Genomic DNA, 20,055 nt, shown 5'->3' on the forward strand with positions numbered 1-20,055 from the left:
GATACTTTCAAGCACTCATCTCCCTGTCAATGACTGCAACATCTGGTCCTTGATAATTATCCCTTAGTTGAACTGATTCCACCGCAAAGGCGCAGTCTGACTCAACCTCCACTCTCATACATCCCATATTTGCAAGAAGATACATTTCATATCATATAGCAAGAAGTTCAGCAGTGTCCACATTTCGTACATGGGTTAGTTGCCGGAACCTCTTGTATGATGCATGTTGTGTTATATAAGGAGGGCGGCCCAAATGGTCCATGCGACTTGGCCGGCCACTCGCCGCTTCTTGTTCCATCTAACCTTAGTATACGGCTAACCTGAATCCATCAACCATTTTATGTAGTGACGCAAGCCATGGGTGCATAGTGAGTTGTTTCTTTTATAACACATGGTGTAAAAATCCCAAAAAATAAGAGAGCTTGCAAGGTACCTCCCACTACTAATGCATGCCGCTGGCCACTAGAACTGCTTGCTACTGGAGATAATGGGAAGCGTAAATCTTAAGAGCACACTGCAGTGTCGAGATTTGAACATTTTTTTTAAATTAAAACATTTCCTGAAAATTATTAACAATTTTGTAATGCCAGTTTTTCGAAAACATAAACAAAATTTGAAATTCCAAACATTTGTTGAAAAATGAGAATATTTTTATAATTCCAATTTTTTAGGAATTTAAAATTTTATTGGAAAAATAGTTTTTTATTTGAAATGCCAAAAAAATTCAAACGTGAAAAATATCTGAAACTCCCAACGACATCAAGAGAAAAGCAAAAGAAATTGGATCATTGATCAATATTTAAAAACAAGAATATGTTCTAAAACTCCAATAAATAGAGAAACTTGAACATTGGATCATTGATCATTGGCAAACTTGAACATTGTTTTTGAACATAGAGAAACATTGGATCAAGAAATACGAACAAATTTATAATTCTCAAACATTGTTTGGAAAACATGAACAACTGTTTTTTTGGAAAAATGAACAAAATTTCAAAATCCGAACAATGGTTTCTATTTTTTCGGAAAATTGTGACTTTATGAACATTTTTTGAACGTATTGACCATTTTTTGAATTCTGTGATTTAAGAAAAGAAACATAAAATTGAAAAATAAAAAAAACCAGAAGAAAACAACAATAGGAAACGAAAGATCAGTAAAGAAAAGCAACAGGAAAAATTGAAAACTGGAAAAAACAGGCAGAGCCAATAAGCAGAAAAAACGAATAATGTTTCTAAATCCAGAACAGCAGAAGCTTCTCAATGGGCCGGCCTGCTGTGTGAGTCCTAAGGAACTCTCGTACAAGGGGAAGGGGGAGAGCAAGATGAGCCGGCGCAGATGCGCAGGATCGGGATGCCACAGCCTCATTTTTTGGGTTTTATTTACGTATTCTTTTTTCATTTTTTATTTTATAACTTTTGTTTGTACTTTAAAATATTCTGAATATAAATATTACAAAAACACAGTACAATTTTTTAAATGTTGATCAGGCATCACAAAAGTGTTTAAATGCATATAGAGAAAATGTTTATCATGTATATGAAAAATGTATAGAAAATCAATGTGTATGACAAACTTTGATCATGTATTTGAAAATTATTAATGAAGGCAATTCTAAAATTTTAATCAAGCACTTGAAAAATGTTAAATGTATATAGATTTTTTTTGACCATGTATTAGAAAAGGCTGAAAATTTTGATCATTTATATAAAAATCTTAATCAAGCATTTCAAAAAATGTTAAACAAGTATTTCATAAATGGTAAAGGTGTATAGAAAAGATGTTGACCATGTATTAAAAATGATGAAAAATATGATAATGTATATAAATATGTTAATCAAGCATTTGAAAGAAATGTTGGACACGTATTTTTCACATGTTAATCAAGAAATTGGAAAATGTTAATTTTATATAGAAAAAATGTTGACCAGATATTAAAAAAGACAATCTTTTATTTAAAAAATGTTAATCAAGCATTTAGGATTTTTTTTGAAACATGTATATACAAAATGATGACTATGTATAGAAAAAATATTAATTTTTATTTAAGAAACATTAATGAAGGATTTGAAAAATGGTAAAAAATAATGTGTATAGAAGATATGTTGGCCATGTATTCAAGCAATGTTAAACTTATATTTGAAAAATTATATATATTTATTAGAAAAATGTATTAGATATATATCTAGAATGTGTACCTAAAAACAGTGAAAACCCGAGGGAAAAAAAGATTGAACGAGGAAAGAAACAAAAAATCCAAAGAAAAATGAAGACAAAAATATGGAAGAAAACATAGTAAAAAATAAATGAAAGTAAAACAAAGAAAAATTAAAAAATTAAAGAAACCAATGAAAAAAGAATGGAAACAGTGAAAACCAATAAAAACAAAGAAAACGAATAAAAAATGAGAAAGAAACAAACTAAATAATAGAAAAAACAGTGAAAACTGATGAAAAAAGGGAAAATAAATAAAAAAACTAGTAAGAGCATAGAAAGGAACTGAAAAAACCCCATGAAAAAGCAAAGAAGAAACAAAAAACCCGGGAACAACTAGTGGAAAAGCAGGCTCATTTCCCTCGTAATGTTCATGCCATCAATCATTCCGCAAACACTTTAGTGTCCCACTGGAGGCGACCTGGAACTACTCCCTCCGTTCCGAATTACTTGTCGCAGGTATGGATGTATCTAGATGTATTTTAGTTCTAGATACATCCATTTCTGCGACGAGTAATTTGGAACGGAGGGAGTATGTTCGATGTCGCGTAAAGCGATGTAATCCTTCAACTATGGAATTCCGAAGTTGCCCGACACATCTCCTCGTTTCTCCCGACACGTCCCGACGCTGTACTTTTAACGCATTCTGACGCTGACTCTCCTTTTGTGAATGGCGCAATGTGGTTTGCAAGATTAAGTACATGCAGTCGACTGGAAAATACTCCCTCTATGAAGAAATATAAGATATAGTGATCTTGATGATCTTATATTTATTTACAGAGGGAGTCGATGGCAGAGAGACCAGGCAAAGTGGTGCAGCAGTACAACACTGAAAATGGATTGGTGGCAGGTGGCTATGACAGCCTCATACCCGGCAGGCGTCCTGGTTGATGAGTGCGTCGGACTGGTAGGTGCCCCATACCCGGCAGGCGTCCTGGTTGGGACGTCAGGTCTTAGATGTTTAGGTCTGGCTGCGATATCTGTTTGGTATTAGGCCCAGACTATCAGCGGCCCTTCATCATTTGGATAGTAGTAGCGACAGTTGTTACTTAGACGGTGGCTTTAGTCTTACTGTTGTATGACTTTATAAGGTCTTGTAAGAAAAATTAATAAAGTGGCCGTATGCATCGCCCAGATGCAGAGGCCGGGGTCCTCCTCCTTTTCTAATTTTTTTTTACAAAGGGAGTACACTGCATTTGTCACTAACTAGCAGAGGGAGTACCGAATTACCGTATTAGTTAATCCGTGGCACATGCTAGTCCTCGTCCTCTCTCAAAGTATGACATTGATTAATTAGCTCCGCCCAATGCAGCTGTCTGCTAGTATTATTACGTTTAACGTCTTCATCTTCACCACATCTGGCTATCTCAAAGGTTAACCAGTACTACTTGGTCGTCATAATCCCCCTTGTTGTACAGGGCTTGACCATTGAATTTCAACTAAACAATCCATTCCTCATGGCGTTTCATCAGACAAATTCTTTATAGATGCGATAAGAGTTTCAGAGACGAACTTGCCATCGTAACATATTTTCTTATTCTCACTTGCTCGATAATAAGTTAAACCTCAAGTAAACACTGATGATCGTCAATCTAATGTTGAAATTGTGCGCACACACAAAAAAATGTAAAAAAAACTTACGAATTAGATAATACTAAGTTCGTACGGAGACAGTTTTTTATAACGCGGTTAGCTTGTCCAAAATCAATCCATAGATTGTCTCTGTATCAATCAAGCTTGAATGAATTCAGTAAAACAAAACCGAGTGACCTAGGGAGAGTACAACAGATGTTTACAGATACAAGCCTTTCTAATCTAATCTAATCTAAAAGGAGAAGATGCAAGCCTTTGTAGCAACAGCTAAAAACATGCTTAGTCCTTTCTCCACGGCCATCTTTTCTTCCTTGTTTTACTCTGTTCGTCGAGGGCTTCATTTCTTCTGCACAGTAAGCCTCCTGGTGCCACATCCTGGGCAGAACTGGTATTCGGCGCTTGAAAATTCGGCACCACACCGGTCACAAAACTGTGCGGGTCTGCTTGGCTGAAATACAGAAAATTACCGCCAAGGCGATGGTTGAGAATACAGTGAGTGAAGTCGCGACAAGTGAGGGAACTATACTGCGTATTCTCTTCAGTTGTTGAGTAATACTAGTGCACACAAGATGGCTTCAAATTAAAGTGCATGATTTTTTTTCCTTTCAAAGTAATGATAAAATGTTTCATACAACATTTCCCGTGTAGCTTTGCAAATACTAAATGAAGAAGACCACTCACAACTTTTTTCTTGCTTGCTGAGGTCGATGTGCTTGGAGAACTATGCTGATTTTGCTGGTTAGTGTCTTGCTCTGCTTGAGTTTCAGTTTCTATCTGTTCAATGTGTCCCAACAGCAGGCAATATTAGTGGCTACCAAACTAAACATGAAGATGAAAAAAAAAGAATGTATCGTATTTGACAAATAAAAGTCGCTGTGAATTGGGGATGTCATCATTATTCATGAACGAGTATCAAAAAAGTAAAGTTACCTTATCGAGTAACACAAAATCAAGTTTTGGGTCTTTTGACCCTGGCCTGCGACCATCGTCTATTGCTTTCTCAATAGCTTTCCTTGCTTTCTCCACCATCTCAAGATTGGCATTGAAACATAGTATTTCAACACGTGCGTATTTCAGGGAAGACAGGTACTGCAATCCAAAATCGAAACCATTTTCGGCACGTGATGCTTGAAACGAAAGATGAAGCCTTTCAACTTTTTCCATAGCCCCTGGTTCAAATATCTTCCCTACAGCACTGGTCACAAAGCTGAAGCTTGTTAGACTTCCGAACCCAGCGTTGGTGAAGGTGCCCACTGGGGCTTGCTTTGACTTCAGGGAGAGGGCAAGAAGATTCTTCATTTCCCCAAGGATATTAATGATCTCCTGTGATAGCTTGTAGACCTCGACGGATAAACAGGAGAGGCTGTCAATGAAAGGAATGCGCTGCGCCTTATCTCAAGCTTTTGGAGGCTTTTAGAGGCATCTTCAGCCTTCAACCCGCCAAAGATATGTAGGGAACAACAAGTAAAAATAGATAGGCTCTTCAGATTTTTCTTGCTTAGTGAGCCTAGATAATCGAGCAGTGCGTCCTTATAACCATCATCCCATGACCATATCACAATTCTAAGAATCGTCAAGTTGGTCAGGTCGCTTAGCTCTTTCAGCAACTCTGCGTTACTGATATTCATGTCCCCCAGCTCTTGCAAAGCTACCATTTTCCCAATCCCACGTGGCATCTTGGTGCGTCCATTAACACGCAGACATTTCAATTGCCTAGCCCGAACAATAGTCCCAGGCAATTCTTCCACCCTAGTTGCCCTTAAATCCAGTGTTTGCAAAAATACCAGAGAGTCAATATTTTTTGGGATGCCAGTGATACCACCTCCTATTACCAGATATTTCAAAAGAAGCAAATTCTTGATACCATCAAGATGATCATTTTGCAAAGAACCACAGCCCCCCAACTCCAAAACACGTAAATTCTCAAACCTTGAGAGGAATGGCCTCAAATTAGCACCACTGATTGTTTTAGAGCAGAGAGCACCACTGCTTTCATCATTCAACGAATTGGCATCATTGGAGACAATAAGAGACCTCACAATGGATACTTGCTCTTGTGCGAGGTCTACATCAAGACCCTGGATGGCTAGCCGGCCAATCTTTTGCGGCAAAGATTTGCCTTGCCGCTTTTTTAATATGGTAACCGAGTTTTCTTCTGCTGAAAATGAGGCGATCAACTCGCGCCCTTTGTCGTTCAAACAACATAGAGCCTTGCCATCTGAATCGATCTTCACTGCTTCAATTAAATTTCTCTCTATGAGCTCACTGAGGCACTCCTCACCAGCAGCATGTTCAGGAATGTAACCCTCAGCAATCCAGCCTGATATCAAGCGGTCTACACTGATCTCATAACCATTCCGGAACATGCTTAAATACAACAAGCAAGATTTGAGATGCTCATGTAGAACAGTGTAAGGGAGATTTTTGCCTCCCATAGCGTTCGGATCTTCTGAATTGCTGGACTCAGGCATTGTATGCTGGTCTTCCTCTGCCTCGCCTACTAGCAAGTTGGCTGCATTGTTGATAGCTCATGGTGTACTACTACATTCTTCAGAATTTTTTTCGGGTATGCCAACCAAATCAGGAGGAGAGTTATCTCCTGCACCAAATAGTTGCTCCTGTGGAAGGTCTGCATTGTGCCCCTGGTTGGTTAGCCGGCCAACTGTTTCTGGCAAAGGTTGTTCTTCCTGCTTATTTAATATGGTAACCGAGTTATCTTCTACTGACAATGAGACTGTTGACTCGTGCTCCATGACTTCCACACGGCAAGATAGAGCTGCATCAGTTAAATTTCTCCTCATGAGCTCACTGAGGTTGTCCTCTCCTAGCTGCTGCGAAGTCATTCCGGCATCATACGAATCCTCTGAATTACTAGAGTCAAGCATTGTACGCCGGCTTTCCTTTGCTTCAGCTGCTGGCAAGTTAGCTGCATTGCTGATAGCTGATGGTATAACACTGGATCTTTTTACAATCTTTTCAGGCATGGTTACCAAATCAGGAGGATATTTGTCTCCTGAACCAAATAGTTCTCTAGATGAATTTTCTGAAAGAGGCCCCACATGGTAAATCTTAACACCAGGGAATCGAGCGACAGAAACTCTGTGGCTTGTCATCAGGATTGCGCTGCCTTTGCTATTTTCAATCAGAGCACACTTGATAATTTCCCGTTCTGTAATATCCCACAAATCTTCAACTACAATGAAGTACCTAATGTAATAATGTGTCTGAAAGTTATAAATCATATATGATGATGATATATACTCCCTCCGTCCCAAAATAAGTGTCTTAAGCTGAGACACTTATTTTGGGACGGAGGGAGTAGTTATCAAAATGTAGTTTGAGTATGAAGGAGTTGAGCTGAGAACCACCGAACTTTGCTAATGTAGAACTTTGCATCAGTAATCCTAATAAATCAGTTTTTTCACATAGTTTAGGAGTACTATATTCAAACTGCAATACCAATATGTAAGTACGTACCTGAAAGAAACTAATGACTTTCCTTTGTGGAAAGAAATTGATGAATATTATTAGTGGGTTATGACTAACGATAACCTCGTTAGGTCGAGCTACTTTTGGTTAGCTTAATTTGTTAAACAAATGGACAGGTTCACAACTACTGCAATTACAAAAATTGGAGGAAAAATGTACATGAGTTGAAATTTCCCAATTGAAGTCCATACTATTTGGTGGAAATGTCAAGGTCGGTATGCATGATTTGTGAAGTGTAAAAATGCTTGCAATAATAATAATACCTCTTATTGTTGAGGGCTTTCCTGATCTCATCGATGGTTTCTTTTACAGTGAGCGATCCAAAAGTGGCATCATCTTGTAGGCTTATCTGACAGAGGATGTTCCACAACACGTTTTTTATGTCAGGCTCCTGAGACACAGTGACCCAAGCTGTACACTCGAATAGCGAGTTAAGCTCCTGGTACACCTGGTCCACAAGTTTTGTTTTGCCCATGACTGCACCTCCCAGAATTGAAGCGATCATGGGCTGCCTGTTGGATGTGATTCCCTCCCCGTGTTCATTGATCTTTTTGACTAGTACATCAGGGTCAACAAGCTCGTCGACTGTGCCGTCATAGTCATTGGCAGCGATGGCAGTGTCATGCCTCGGACTTGGAATCGGAACAGCGGTGTTGGAGAAATCGTCATGCGTTGGAGTCGAACTCCGACTCGGACTTGAAGGAGCAATGTCCAATTCCATGACACGGTCCCTGTAGCTTTGGATGTCCTTGGCGAATTGACCGGAAGCCTTGGCAACCGCCATCTTCAATCTGATCCTGCCAATGAGTTTATGGCGATCAGCAGCCCTCGGCCGATGAGCCATGAACTTGTCAACGACATGCTCAATGTCGTAGCTCAGTGCCCTCGCTCGCCTGGCCCTTTCCTTGATTCGTACGCTGAGCTGATCCCCCGGCATGTTCTCCACCCCCTCGAAGGCAAGCTGTATCCTGGTTAGCTTCTCCTGCAGAAAAACCACTTCATTCTTTGCTTGCTTCCGCAGCTTGCCGCTGATGAGCAGCTCGTCCAGCTTCGGGAGCAGGCTGTCCATTGCCCCCTCTGCCAGACCCATATGGATGATGAGTTGAATGTCTAGTTCCATGATACGGTCCCTGTAGCTTTGGATGCTCTTGGCGAATTGACGGGAAGCATTGGGATTGACCATCTTGAATTTTACCCTAGCAATGAGTTTGTTGCGATCAGAGGCCGGCGGATCGACAGACCTCAGCCCATGAGCCATGAACTCATGGACGACGTGCTCGATGTCGTAGCTCAGGACCTTACATTGCTTGATCCATTCCTTCATTTGCACGCTGAATTGATCTAACGGCTTGTCGATCTTGGCAAAGGCATGCTGTATACTGGTCAGCTTCTCTTGCAGAAAAACCACTTCTTTCCTCGCTTTCTTCCACAGTTTGCGGGTGATGTACTCTGTCCACCTCTACCTCATAATGAATGAATAATCTAGAATTTTTCACTTTCCATGTAGAGTAGAATTCGCATGCAGCTGCCTCATAACTCATAAATCATAAGGCTAGCACCTTTGTGCCACTACAGTTGAAACATTAGACTTGTAATGAAGTTTAACGTTGCAGCTAGCACCTTTCCATAATGCACGAGCTTAACGATGTACTAGCTTTTATGCGTGGGGAGAATAATTAGTAATGTAGCGGCTCCATGGGGTGTAAACTGAAGATACTTTCAGTCCACATCCATCATACTGTATGATCCAACCATCATCATGTATGTACAACGGCAAGACTTGCGGAGAAGCGAGATGCCAACTTCAACAATAATAATAAAATTAAAAAACCCGGTTCAGTTACTTGAGTCATCAACAATTAATTCTTCCCCTCTGAACTGAATCCATGATTGAATTCTACCCTGAGCCAGCCGGTTCTGTGTCTCTGTCCTCTTGTTCTGAACAATTGCTACGAAATTCGTGTTGTACAACTATGGTTAAAGTTTGCAAAAAAAATGAGACCATGTAAATGTCAGCTCCTCTTCTGAGTGGAGCTTCCCGATGCAAATTCTGTCTACAAAAGTGATCGTCTTCATAAGTCTGCAGGAGAAGGAGCGCAACCGTCAATGTGACTCCACAGAATGTAGCATGCATGTCTGCAAATTATTCCTTCAGGTTACAGAAGGCAACCAACTCAGATAATATAAATCACAATTCACAAAGCTGGTACTCTCCATACAGCTACACTACCATTCACAAACTTGTTTCCAGGGATCTTGAGCACAAGTTCTCGTACAGTCTAGCACTGATGCTCGACTACTCTCTGAATAAGTTGACAGTATGATTCTCAGTCGCACCAGAATACAACAAACTTTTGCCTTGGAGAATGACACAACATACTACTGAACATTAATGTGTGCGGTAGAAACCCAGTTGCTCGTCTGCACTAGACCAATTCAACAGGCCAACATGACAACATTCAGTATTGAATGTGTGTTGTAAACTGAATATACATTCAGCACAACCGGCCGTAAGGCTTTCAAACAAGCAAGATGCCAACTTCAACACACAACGTAAGCATGAAGGCATTGCCATACCCAGTTGCTCCTCTGCATTTCTCATGTCCCGTCGGATTAAACACCGGACCAGAGATGCACGGAATCACCCCATGAAGAAATTTATAAAGGATCACCTGGACGAATTCAAATGTAGGAGCACTTGGCCCCAGGCTCGGATAATCTGCAGTCTAGCAACCGCTGCCGCTGGGAAATTCTCCTCCTGGTTGCCTGACCTGCACACCAATCTGCAGTCTAAATACAACTGAATTAATGGTGCCCAAACACCTGTCAGGCCTAAACTGCCATGATGCATGTTTGCAAATCCTTCCTTCCTTCAGGTTACAGCAGCCAACTCAATGATATAAGATCACAAATCATCTGTCTTGATGCAGCAATAGTACTGTTTACTCAACGCATAAAAGCTTCAGCTTACAGCAAAGCAACTGGAAAATAAATCAGAAATAACGTCTCCATGCAGCTATCTTATGGCTGTTTTCTCAACCGCAAAAGCCTACAGCCAACAATATAAGATACACAAACAACTGTCTTCGCCATAGATCTTGAAAAGAAACACAACTGTCGATCCAACTTTTAATTCACTTTTTGCAGCGTCACATTAGCCTTTGGCTCCATTGCCAGGGCCTGCACTACATTCATGCCGATTTGATTTGATGTAATCAAGCGGTTGCAGGATGAAGATCTGTCTACAAGGCCAGCAAATCTTCCGTCCACCTTCACATCAATCAAGATTTGAAGTAAATGAGATAACCAAGAAGTAGCATTGGCTGAAGTAGCATTGGCGTAGCAAGGATGTTCATTATCAAGTATATAGCAGTGTAGAGCAAATCATTGACACGGAGTTAACTGTCCAAATCATGCATGCTATCGATTGAATGGACAACCAAAACAATAGCCAATGCAGAAGGGCAATAAATACTAATAGGTGGGTATCTTTCCATGTAGTTTAACATATAACCAAGGGATATAATTCCCCGCAAAAAAAAAACCAAGGGATATAATGATTAATTAGCGCCATAGCAGAAGAAGGAAATAAGAAGAGAAATGCCACTTGAAGCACAACTAACAGCACAGAAAAAATGATTACCAAATGCAGTGCAGAGGACGAGCTGATCTGGTCTCCATAGCTAGCTCTCATGCACCCTCTCCTTTCCTCGATCTTCTGGTAACCGTCGGTGTACTTCTTGTTCCTTGCTTTTATCTTCTGAACTGGATGCAACTACTGCCGCTTGCTCTACAGACATTGTGTGGACTAATAAAGCAGAGGAAAGATGGAATCAATAGGATAGGATGTATCAAATAAAATGGATACATAAAACATAAATTCAAACAATTATACTAAGAGTTGTGTTCTTTTACCTCCAGATTCAATCAAGTGCTGGGACAGAGCATCCCTCGTCCTGACGGCGTCCTCATCTGCTAGTTGCCGCACTTGCGCGGTGTAACTCTCCTCCTGATCCTCACATTCCTCCTGATCCCCCTCCATGTCTATCACTATGTTATGCAACGCACAACATGTGCCGATTGTCGAGTGCATCTCAGATTGATTATTTGGATGCCAACCTTCTCCCTGGAGGCATTTCCACGTGTCTTTCAACCTTCCCAACGCCCTTACTGCAACGGCTGTAGCTGCAGAGTGTCTCCTGTTGAACTCCACTTTGGAGTATGAGAGAGACACCATTTTCCATCTGGTAAGGTGTCAGGAGCCACAGACGAAGAGTGTATCCAGCATCACCACTTATGTATTCCCCGACATCCAAGCCATCTGTTAACCTCATCATACTTCCATTAAGCCAAGCACCATTCTCGCACTTCTCAAGGAGCTCAGAGTCGAGCAAAAGGCTCGATTGGTTCATACTAGCTGACAAGTTCCACCAAATGTCTAGGAACCTCATATCTGGATCAACGACGGCTTGGATTAGCTCACTGTCACTCTCCATGTCAAACTTGCGCTTGATCTTCTCCATTTTAGTGGAGCCAGGCCAGCTGCAGTGGTGCATTGCTCGGTCCCACATAGCCTCAACAAACACCTGAGTTACCAGCAAGACACTTGACCCCTCCACACCAAGAGAGGATCCTATGGTAACCGGCGACTCACCAGAGTTCAGCATTCTCAGAGCGATATCCACTCTGTCTTGTAAAGACAACACTCTCCCATTGACAAAGGTGGGCTCCCTTGCCATCATATCTTCAAAAAATGGGATCCTCACCAAGCTGCAAACATAACTGAAGGTGCTTCTTCTCATTCTGTACAGAGACTCAAATCCTTGTCGGTCCACCATACAAGATGATAAGGGTTCTGCATGGCAAGAAAAATACAAAACTGGTTACATGATACTCTAGATATGTTAAACTCGAGAAAAACTAGAAGAATAAGTAAGATGACAAATACTTAGCAACATGCACTAGGACGGTGCAAAATATATCTGGCCATCATGCAGTATATATGGACAAAAAGCAGGAGATAAAATCAAATGAACCTATAAACTGGCCGAAAGAGTGCTCAAACAAATTAAGACAAAGCTTGTACGTATGTTTGATTTTCTGTACCTTCAAATATGGTAGAGCTGCTAATATTTGAATCCAACGTACCATTTTCTATGGTTATCTCCATCACGTGCATATGCCTTGACATGCTCCACATGGCTGAACTTATCCCACTCAGTGCCAGATTGTCCCGCGGCTACTGCACAGAGCAACCATAGCCTGCAGAATAACTGCAAATTTTGTAGCTTTATGTCTCGCATGTATTCTGGGAGTTTTTCCATGTTGTAATCCTCCAGAAGCAACCTCTCGAGTGAAGCGATATGCTCCAGCACCTTCAACTTTGGGCAGTTCTCAATGGTAAGCTTCTGCAGATTGGGGAGATTGGTGATCCTCTCCAGGTCAGGGCATCCATCCACTATAAGCTCAACAACAGAAGAAAAGCTCTCAATGTAGCTGAGTTGCTTGACATGCTCTAGAACTAATATTTTCAAAGAGCTTGCGTTGGAGGCAAGGCCTGGAGGAATATGCCTCAGTCTGCATGTACCGAGCACAAGCTTCTCCAAACGGCACATGGATTGTACTTGCTCCTCCCACCCCCACTCCTCCCATTCCACCATTCCTCCCAAGTTCAATACGTTTAACCTTGGAAATGATGATGCTACTGCCGCCTGCACGAATGCAGTCCCAACATGTTTGATGCATGGAGCACGAGAGACCTGTAGAAACTGCAGACTGGGGAGCTGGCACAACCCATTGGGAAGTTGTCTGCAACAAGCCAGATCATCAAAAAATATAGTCTTCAAGTTGTTTAGGGGCACCATTGATGTGGACATCATCCAGCTCGGGAGTTGCCGGCCAAAATACCCACTAATTGTAAGATATTCTACACAAGGTGGAGGGCAGAGCTTATCGAGAACCTTCTCAATTCGTTGCTGCTCTTCCTCGGAGACACCATCCTTCTCTTTGACCAACCCATCATCTCCAAGTTTGCTGGTGCAGTGCAATAATAGCCTGATAAGATGCATCTTCTCACTGGGCCTAGCATTAGCAGCAAATGAGGCAGCAGATACATTCTCCAATTGAATTAAGTCAAGAAACATGAGCTGGGAAAGAGGCCCCAGCTCATCCAAACTGCACCAATCACCGTCCATGTGGGCTCGAAACATACTTAGTTTCCTCATATTTCTCAGACCACTAAACCATCTAGGTAGCATACTTGCTCCTGGAAGTGAAAGTAACCTCAGCTGGCCAAGCTTCACAATGCCGTCAGGAAGATTCACCAACTTTGTACATCCACAGAGGTCAAAGAATTGCAATAGTTTCATCTTGCAAATGTTCCCTGGAAGTACAAATATATCAGCACTTACTAGTGTTAGATACCTCAGGTGCTTGAGTTGATGCAAAGATTCCACCAATAGAGCCATATCTGCAGATTCTATATGAAGAGCCCGCAAACTAGAAAAAGTAACCAGTGAATCACCATGCTTCATCTTAATCTGGATAGTTGAGATCAATGTTCTCACTGATTGTTGTGCTTGTAGAGATTTCCAGTCAAGTTCACCTGGTTGTGATCGGTTAGTTTCTATGGACAACCGAAGAAACTTTTGTGAACCAAGTTTAGCAAGAATATCATTGTCTCCGTCTTGAGCTACGAGTGCTTCATCTTTAGTCATATACTGCGCAAATGACCGAACAACATCATGCATGCTGCAAACCCACAGAGTAGTATACGATTTATCTGGCTCTATAAGATTCCTAGATACCAACTCCTTGTAGTAATTTATTCCCAATTCTTCCAAATCACTAGAGTTTCCATGGATAAATCCTTCGCTTATCCACATTGCCACGACTTGATCAATATGAAACGTCTTCTTTTAGGAAGAAAAGAATAGTATAAAAAGCACTGCTTCAGGTAAGAAGGCATATATTCATAGCTTAAGCAAACTGCGTGGTTGAGATCATCGGGCATTTTAGTTGTTGACCATTTGCAATCATCCAAAACCTGCTGCCAGTCACGACGTAGCCCCCCTCTTTCACGCAAGATTCCTCCCATCACTTTAACAACAATTGGTAAACAACCACATTTCTGTATAATTTTCAGTCCGATATCCTTTAGCGTATTGATGTGGTCTTCATCTATCTCACTTGAGCATACCTTACAAGGGACTGATACAGTTAATTAACTATGTATAACATACATACTTTATGCCTAGAAAACAAATTTTCTTTCCTTTTCTTTTTACAAGATGGGATGGAACATGCTGCAAGAAGAATATAATTAACTACTCTCATCACTGTTTTATTCGTTTTCATATTTTTATGGTAACATGAAATCATCTTATCTCTCGAGTGTCTATAATTAACTACATAATTAATGGCTCATTAATTTGGGAGCATCCTAATATTTTTCTTAATTAACTACATAGTACTGTTAATAAGTAGATGGACATAGATTATTCACTTCACTAAAAGATTAGTATTTAATAAAGTACAGACCTGCTTCTTGAGCAACGACCAAGCATCTTCAGGCGCTAATGTGTCCACATGGTGGTACGGCCTGATAGCTTTCACCCCTCGAGCAACACCTTCATCTCTGGTAGTCATGAGGACTCGGCTGCCTGAAGCAGCAGCATTGACTAAGGGTATTTTCAGCACGTCATCCCATGCTCTATGGTTCCACACATCATCCATTACCAGAAAGGTCTTGTGGTCAATCAATGTGTTCTTGAGGGTTTCGTGAAGGCTGGTCTTTGCACTTTCAGGTGGTTGGGCATCTCCTCCGGCTTCGATGATGGCCCTTCTCAGCAGATCAACATCACTGAAGTTTTGGTTGACGCTCAACCATATCTTTTTGCTGAATTCACCTTGGATTGCATCGTCATTGAAGACCTTCTGGGCGAGGGTGGTCTTGCCGATCCCACCAACACCTACAATAGCAACCACCATGATGCCATTGTTGACATCGTTTCCCGTCTGCATGATCTGGGCCACCAGTGCCCTTGTGTCTTCTTCAATCTTGTCTCCAACAATAGCAGACCGGTCAAAGTCCCCTACCGTCTCCCGGCTAGGATTGCCATGATGAGAAATGTGAACATTGCTGCTATGATCCTTGTAGGACCCGAGATTGAGGAAGTTGAAAGCAGCACTTCGCTCCTTGATGTAGTCAAGCTTCTTGTTGAGTGCCTTGATGTGGGTGCTGATCTCATGAGCATGGGAGGGATTCCGCATGCAGAAGAGCAAGGGGTTGAAACACCCTGCGTCTAGAGTAGTAGATGATCCACGCTCCATGGCCTTGAGCTGACAGAGGTCGAGGATGTCGGTAGCTTCATACATGGCATGCTTGAGCTGCCCCACCCACTCTTGAACGGTCTCATCGGTGATGTTCCTCCTATCAGCATCAGCCAAGAAGTTTTTGAGGTCCCGGAGCTTGTCGGCCATCTTGTCGATCTCGCCGGAGACGCCCAGCATCGTCCCCACACCATCTGCTGCTAGCTGCGCGAGCTTGTGTCCCACGTAGGACGCGAACGCATCCAGCACCATCGCCATTGCACTTGCTGGCTGTATATAGCTGCAATAGTAAAAGTGAGGTGAAATTCAAGTGGTAGCAGGAGAAACAAGGAGAACGAGCAAGAAGCTTAATTAGCTAGGTGTAACTGTGGAAGGACACAAACTAATCTTGAACTGCCTCAGCAACCAAAAAAATATATAGCAGTTTAACGAATCGACAGTTAAATTTTACTATTGGACACTTCACCCTGACGCTTTAATGGTTTAACCTTATCTACCAAAGACAGACCTCACGCTTTAATCTTAACGCTCCCCTGAATTACCCGTCTACAAGTCTGCATATATATAGCTTAAGCAATGAGATGAAGAAACAGGTTGCTGACCAATTTCAGCATGCAGGCACCAATAACAGTAGTACAACAAATAGAATCAGCTAGCGGTCAATAATCCTCTTTTCAATTACTAAAGGGGGGACAAGAAAAATGTAAAAAACAAATAAGAAGCTTAATTAGCTATAAGTCTTTGTAGAGAGTCTCTCTAGAAAGACTTATATTTGGAAAGACTTATATTTAGGACCGGAGGGAGTACAAAACTAACTTTTTGAGATGGCTGGATGCCCTGTTTCATTCAGATCTGGAGAGAGCGCAGCTCAATCAACTGCCTCACCAACTGAAGAAAATACACAGCAGTTCAATTTTCAGTTACATTTACTATTGAAGTATTGGAAACTTACCCTGACGCGCTAAACTTATTATCTATTATGTGCACATGTAAACATGGCTTAAGAATTGAGACAAACAAACAGGCACCTTTTTTCATCAATCAGATTTACATGCCACATATTTTTTTTGTCAGCAGTTAGCTGCAAGACTTCCTACAAGAATCAGCTAGCAGACTTTCCAATAAATTACTCAAGGAAGGAGGAACAAGAAAGAAAGAAAGAAAAAGCAAACCTTTTGAGTTGGACGGAACGGATGCACTGTTCACTCAGATCTCAAGAGAGAGCTCAATCATGGTGAGTGAAGACCTCCGATGCAGCTTTGCCGCGGACGGCGACGGAGGAGCAGCTCGATCTGGCTCCTCCTCCCGTAGTCCGGGGCGTCGCCTACGGGAGCGGCATTTGAGCTCCTCGTCGCCTCCGCGCACAACAGCTCAGCTCCTCCGAGCTCTGTCGCGCCGGCGCAGCCCGCAGGAAATGGGAGATCAGCGTCGCCACCGCGCGCGCAGCAGAAGCAGATCCGCAGGAGGCAGAGCAGGTGTGTGTGTCTTCTCCGGCAGCGGCAGAGCAAGATGTGGGGGAGCGTTGGCGAGTGAGTGAGTTGGTGAGGTCGTCGCCTCGTCGGTCTTTGTTTTTGGACGCTCGCGTAGTAAATGGCATTCTTAGTCTCTTTTTTTTCTTTTGAGAATCTGGCATTTTTAGAGTGTCTACAGCTGGGCTTCGCAAATCCGGGCCCTCAAACGCCCGCGTACGCGACCAGGCGCATATGCGGAAAGTGACCGGTCATGCCTCAAATTAACCACTCTGCATCCGAGTCTCTTGTATTTCAACCCCTAAATCCATACAATGCATGCAAAAAAAATCCTACGTACTGGCCTAGCTAATATTCGCCGTCGGAGATGTCGACAACGTAAGTGCCGGGAGCTAGCTAGCTAGACGGGCGCGTAGGAGGGCTCCAGCTCATCCTCCTCCTGCCCGACCTCATCCATGTAGGCGAGCATCTCCGCCTCCTCCGCGGCCTCCACCTCCTGCCGGTGACGGCGTCTGGCCTCCTCAACCAACTCCGAGCAGAGGGAATCGAGGATGGCCTGCAGATCCGCGTCTGGCCTCCGCAGCCGACTCCGAGCGGAGGGAATCGAGGATGGCCTGCTGCTCCGCCTGCAGATCCGCGTCGCCAACGCCCCCCACATCATCCTCCTCCTCCAACTCCTCCGGATCCACCGCATCCGAAGGTAGCCCCACGGTGATCCAGGCATCACCTTGCCCGGATTTGCTCAAGGAGCTCGAGCAGGCGCTCTGGTGTAACAAATGGCTGGCTCCTCACCTGGCGACATAGGGGCATGGCAACTAGGCGGACGAGGAGTGGAAAGTGGCGGCGACAACGGGTAAGTGGAGGGAAATGTGGATGGTAGGGTTTCGGTGCCGGCGGTCAACTTAAATATAGGCACTACGCGGCCCACCGGAGTGGCGCCACGCAGCGACATCAGTCCGGTGGAGGAGACGAGCTTCGAACCCTATGTTTTCAAGGCGCCCAGGCGCTTTAAGGCGCTGGGGGGGGGCGCCTCAACGCCTAGGCGCTCAAAGCGCGAGGCGAGGCGACGCCTTAGACACTTATTATTAGGCGGTAGGGGTACTAATATGGCGGAGGAGCTTGGCTGGAGAGGGGGAGGACCGGCGGAGATGAATCTTGGCCGGAGAGGGGAAGGGCCTGTGGAGGAGGAGCTTGGCCGGACAGGGGGAGGCCGGCGGAGGAGTAGCGGATCTGGGCCGGCGGCGTGAGAGGAGAGAGCTCCTCTCTCTTTTCCCCTCGATTTGGAGTCACGGGTGTGTTCCCCTCTCTCTCCTGCCTCTGTTTACCCCCTCTCTCCCGCCCAATTTCTCTTCCCTCCCGCCAATTCCTCTTTCTGGCGCGCGCCAGCTGCTGGTTCCCGCTCAACCTGCCCACGCATGTCCAGGGCGTCCAAAATCAACTAAAGCGGCGCCTTATCCGCCTAGGCGACGCCTTGGACGCCTCAACAGCAGAAGGCGGACGCCTTAGACAGAAAACTAAGGCGACGACGACGCCTTGACGTCCCCGAGCGCTCTGACGCCTAAGCGTCGCCTAGGCGTCGCCTAGGCGACGCCTTGAAAACATAGTTCGAACCGACAGGTTTTCGGGCGTTTTCGCGTGGGACCCCGTCATCAGTCAGACGTGACGGGTGCGCCCGGGGGCCCCCATATCCGCCCCATATTTGGGCTGGATATGAGGAGTGTCGGTTAGCCCGGGCGTTTGAAGCCCGTTTAAGGCACCTGTCTGGGTCAAATTTTCGTGTCCGGTTAGTGACCGGGCGGGCCGCGCGGATGTTTGAGGCCTGTTTGAAGCGCTCGGCTGTAAATGCTCTTAGGTTTGGCAACATTTTTGAGAAACTGATGGCAACGACATGGTAGTTTCTCTAGAGAAGGCATTTCTCGTTTTAAAACTTTGGTGGTTTGATCTCTCTTTACAGATAAAACTGCCATCAAAATGATGTTCGCTTGCCACCGCTGTCTCAGATAGCGCCAGCTAGGTAACATTACCGTTGTTTTTTGCCGAGTCTAGTAAGATCTTCTGTGCGCTAATTCATGTTAGTTACCTATATTATTTTAGACTTATCATGTGGTAAATAATTCATGTTAGTTTCTTCAGAGAAGGCAGTAGAGCTGTGAGCATAGTTTTAAATAGCGCGCTAAGCATCTTAGCGGCGGACCACTTTCAAATGCTATAGCGTGCTGTAGCGGAGCTATAGCGCGATATTTAAAATGTTTGCTCATTTATTTGGATCAAAGTTTCTTAGCGCAAGACTTTTTGTAAACGCTATAACGTGCTATAGCGGGGCTATTTTAAAACAGTGGCTGTGAGGTGGGTCGATGATGTGGGAGAAAAGAAGTTTAGTGGGATGAGTAAGGTGATCATGGTAGCGATACCGACCACGGGTGGTGATCGGCTCTATTGCTAGGAAAAGGAGGTCGACGCATGCTAATTTTTTCAACAGGTTGAAGAATAATTGACGAATGGGTGTGCAATGCAAGTCATGCAACACGTAAATGTGGCTTGTGAAAGATATCATATCAATTTAGGCTGTAACGCTTTCATCCAAATCAAACCAAACTGAACCTAAACAGTTTGCATAATAAGAAAAATAAATAACAGTGATCCTTTTTCTTGAGGGAAACTAACAGTGATCCTAATAATTGGGGTTGCATGCCCACACACGTCAGGTCACATGGCCTGAGTGAGCAATAAGGGAGTAGGCCCCACTACCAATTATCAATGCAGGCTGTACGAGCGAGCATAGAGTGTTTGGCCCGGCCCTCTGACGCACATGTCGGGCGCAACTGCTCGACGAGTTGTTCGAGTTGTTCTTTTTTAACAAAAAAAAAGGGTCTGGGACTGCATTAATAAACGTGAAAGCAATAGTACACATACAATCAAGACCCTCAAATAAACTAAAAATAGCAAACAAGCCACTGAA

At 43.4% G+C, this 20,055-nt stretch overlaps 2 pseudogenes; both read right to left on the reverse strand.

Moving 5' to 3' along the window:
• Positions 1–3,921: 3,921 nt before the first annotated feature.
• On the reverse strand, positions 3,922–8,853 carry LOC123149935 (disease resistance protein RGA5-like; annotated as a pseudogene).
• A 246-nt stretch (positions 8,854–9,099) lies between these two features.
• On the reverse strand, positions 9,100–17,183 carry LOC123149934 (putative disease resistance RPP13-like protein 1; annotated as a pseudogene).
• Between the last annotated feature and the right edge of the window lie 2,872 nt (positions 17,184–20,055).

Source organism: Triticum aestivum, chromosome 7A (genome assembly GCF_018294505.1).
Source record: "Triticum aestivum cultivar Chinese Spring chromosome 7A, IWGSC CS RefSeq v2.1, whole genome shotgun sequence".
Lineage (NCBI taxonomy): Eukaryota > Viridiplantae > Streptophyta > Magnoliopsida > Poales > Poaceae > Triticum > Triticum aestivum.